At 41.9% G+C, this 4,210-nt stretch overlaps 1 non-coding gene across 1 annotated transcript; it reads left to right on the forward strand.

Annotated features, from left to right (window-relative positions):
• The first annotated feature begins 729 nt into the window (after positions 1-729).
• TRNAN-GUU (transfer RNA asparagine (anticodon GUU)) lies at positions 730-803 on the forward strand. The gene has a single exon. It is a non-coding gene; the product is annotated as a tRNA-Asn (tRNA).
• Positions 804-4,210: the final 3,407 nt, after the last annotated feature.

Raw genomic sequence — 4,210 nt, forward strand, 5'->3', positions numbered from 1 at the left:
CAACAAATGCTAATTTTTGTTTAAATTATTTTCTTTATCAAGAAAATAAAGGTGGTGTAGGAGGAATAAGGGAAATGAAAATAAAATAACGGGGGGGGCTGAAAACAAAAGGTTGGCTTTAGGAGGGGGAACAAAAAGCAATGGAAGAGGATTTTTATAATATAGGCTTTCCACGCTGAGACCTGATAGGGACCTGCTATTGCGCCAGCCCTGGGGATGCTGTTCAAAGAGCAGGAAGGAGGCGCGCCCTCTGCTGGCCCACCACGCACATGACACAACAAGACACGCGTGGAGCAGGATCTTGCGTGGAGAGAGCGCCTTTATCTCTGCAAGAGCGAGGCGAGCGCAGTGCGTGGCGCGTGAATGGCAGCGGTAGAAGAGGAAGGCTGATTTTGCAATCTGCAGCAATGCCAGCTCTTGCATGCGAAGATTGCTTTAAAAAAGACAGCCATGTACCCCCCCAAAAAAAAAATCAGAAAAAGGAGAATAGAATAGAATAGAATACGGTATACCAATTTTTTTGCATGCATTTTCTTTCTGCAGTCTGCCTAAGTATCCATTGCACTACCAGCCACAACCTGAAGACCGTGTTGCGCGCTGGCTTTTCTTCCAAACCTTTCCAATCTCACTCCGCCTCCAGCGGTCGAATCCAGAACCGTTGTCTATTTTTTTTTTTAACTAGGCTTCGGAGTTAGCAATGCAGGGCAAGCGCTTCCTCGCCGCAAGCCGGTCTCTGTGGCGCAATCGGTTAGCGCGTTCGGCTGTTAACCGAAAGGTTGGTGGTTCGAGCCCACCCAGGGACGGCGGTGTCTTTTGTTTCTCAACTGGTTTCCCATCGGTTTGCAAAACGAGGGGCCCCCCAATAAACGCAGCTCCCCGGTTGATCCCAGGGCACGTCCTGCCGCTCCTCTAGGATTCGTGCATTTTTAGTTATTCCAGCTCAATTTGTCAATAAAAGGTGGCAGAGGCCACAAAGAATTACCTGGAACTTTGCATTCTCCAGATGCAAGTTTTCTTTTTATTTCTTTTCCCCCCCAAAATTATTTTTTGGTTTTCACAACATTATAAACAAACACATAAGACAAACATAAATCATAGCCTTATTGAAAATTACCGGTACTCTTATTAACATTGTTAAGTGACTTTCTCGCTTCCCCTTGGTTGAATTTCATTGCATGTCCTTTTAACGGTTTTCCAAATCGGAGTTCTTATAAAATTTAACTTAGACATTAACATCCTTAAATCTTCACATTATGAAATTAAACATATTAATTCATCACTTAACATAAATAAAATCCTAAGCCAATTAAGTATCTGCAAGCTGTTTTCAGTTAATTTAACTTAACATATTTAACTAAGTAATCATTAAATTTTATCCATTCCTGATACTCCTCCTCCTTCTGGTCACGGACTCTTCTGGTTAGGTCGGCTAGCTCCGAAAAATCCATCATCTTCATCTGCCATTCTTCCAAACCAGATGCAGGTTTTCAGACATTGTAGGTGGGGGTCCTGATAGGGGGGGAAATGAGTTTTCTCTCCCCCCCAATTATTTTTATTAATTTTCCAAATTATTACAAATCAAACCAAATTGCTTTAATTGAATACAATTTCTTAAAATCAGGTTTCCCGCTCCTGTTGCAAACATATGTCAGATTGTTTCTTCCCTTAGCCGCAACATCTCTTATTTAATGAAAATGAGTTTCCATTTCCTTTTATTCGGAGCCTTGCAAGGTTTCATCCTGTCCCAATTGGCCTTTTCTGGCATTCCTTTTAGCAATCCCTACTTTCCTGAATGTAGCAGGTAGAATCTTCTTGCCTTTACTGCACAAGAGGATGGAAGCCGGCAGAATTAATCTGAAAAGTATAATTCGCCAGGGAGGTTTAAATGCTTCCTTTCGTTTAACCGATTTGCAATAATCAAGTAACCTGCCAAAACACAACAAATAAACCCAATCCTAGACAAAGATGTTGTTGTTTCTTTCCTGACTGGGTCCCAGTGTTTTAAAATGCCTCATAGTATCAGAGATGCAATGATTAGACGTTTTACTTGTTGAATTTCTACCCATCGTTTGAAGGAATGATGGGCAGACTTCAGGATTGTAGGAACTACTTTGTATATGCCTTCCATAGTTCTAGTTACAGGTAGGTAGCCGTGTTGGTCTGCCGTAGTTGAAACAAAATAAAAAAAATCCTTCCAGTAGCACCTTAGAGACCAACTAAGTTTGTTATTGGCATGCACACCAAAGCTCATACCAGTAACAAACTTAGTTGGTCTTTAAGGTGCTACTGGAAAGATTTTTTTATTTTACTTTGTGTATGTTTTTAACATCAACATCAAAAAAACTAAGATCATAGCCACTGCGCCCATCGCCTCCTGGCAAATAGAAGGGGAAGAAATGGAGGCAGTTAGAGATTTTACTTTCTTGGGCTCCATGATCACTGCAGATGGTAACAGAGTCACAAAATTAAAAGATGCTTGCTTCTTGGGAGAAAAGCAATGACAAACCTAGACAGCATTTTAAAAAGCAGAGACATCACCTTGCCAACAAAGGTCCGTCTAGTTAAAGCTATGGTTTTCCCAGTAGTGATGTATGGAAGTGAGAGCTGGACCATAAATAAGGCTGATCGCCGAAGAATTGATGCTTTTGAATTACAGTGCTCTTGAGAGTCCCATGGACTGCAAGAAGATCAAACTGATCCATTCTGAAGGAAATCAGCCCTGAGTGCTCACTGGAAGGACAGATCCTGAAGCTGAGGCTCCAATACTTTGGCCACCTCATGAGAAGAGAAGACTCCCTGGAGAAGACACTGATGTTGGGAAAGATGGAGGGCACAAGGAGAAGGGGACGACAGAGGACGAGATGGTTGGACAGTGTTCTCAAAGCTACCAGCATGAGTTTGACCAAACTGCGGGAGGCAGTGGAAGACAGGAGTGCCTGGCGTGCTCTGGTCCATGGGGTCAGGGGGGAAAGGGGTGCTTTTTAGTTTATTTAGTTTATTAAATTCTATACCACCCTTCCTCCCAAAGGAGGCCAGGGTACCAAACCACAGAGATAAAATACAGAAAAGTCTTTAAAATATATTTAAAAAACAATTGCAGTGCATATGCAAATTGGGAAAGTTCTCCATTTACAAGCCTTGTAGAAGGAGGGCTTTCGGTAGGCCGTCAAAATACAAGACAGACAACAAATTTGCCATTTTTAACCAGTCGAGAGTCAGAAACCCTTCTGATCTGCTGCCATTTAGCCAGCCAACCATGAGACATCTCTCTCATTTATTATCTCTGTGGATACTTGGGGGGGGGGAGCGTTCAGGCTTACAATTGGATCATGCGCCACTTCCGGTTGCTGTTCATAGATATAGGAAACAAATGCAATAGAAGAGTCGCGCATCACTTCCGAATCCCGATTCCTTATTACTAAGCCTCCTTTCTGCCACTTTTTTAAAAAGCGGTTTTTCTCTGTAAGGTGTTTGTTTGCAGAAATACATAATTTTAGCGTGCGATTAGATGGCAACGCGTGTTACTTATCTTTCTTAGCTCAGCACAGTTTATACCTGAGTTTTTTTATACGTAAAAACACATTGTCGGTGTATGCCGGTGAATGGAATACAGTACAAGGCAACAAGGGCATAATATCACAGGCAATAATGAAAATATTTCACACGGTAGGGATATAGCTATATATATATATATATATATATATATATATATATAATATTTTTCCAGACGAAGCGCAGAATGTGATCCTGAATTTCCCCCTGGGGCTGGGGACTAAAATCGATACCCATTCCAGATAAAAACATTAGCAGGGTTGCAATAACACTTGTAATGCAGAAGATATTATGGATAAAATGGAGAGAGACATAAAATTTGGACGAGGAAATAATATGCAGTTGAAAAGGTTTATAACAGGACCGATGGGAGGGGAAGGTGGGTAGTGTAGAGATTCGGAGAAATCTCTAAATATGGGTATGTATTTTGTATTGTTATAACTCTGCACTTGTAAAATATAAATAAAAATTTTTTTTGGGAAAAAATCCATTGCGAACCCGGAAGCTATCTCTGCACGAGAGAAGATGCGTCTCTATTTTTTATCTCTACGTGCGAGTGTGCTGCGCGGGAGGAGGAACCATGACTCTTCACATCCTTCTGCCGACCGCCCCGAGGGAAGAGGCCGAGCCTTGACTGACGGCGCCCAGCTACCCAATG

The sequence above is a fragment of the Podarcis raffonei genome, chromosome 13, assembly GCF_027172205.1.
Source record: "Podarcis raffonei isolate rPodRaf1 chromosome 13, rPodRaf1.pri, whole genome shotgun sequence".
Lineage (NCBI taxonomy): Eukaryota > Metazoa > Chordata > Lepidosauria > Squamata > Lacertidae > Podarcis > Podarcis raffonei.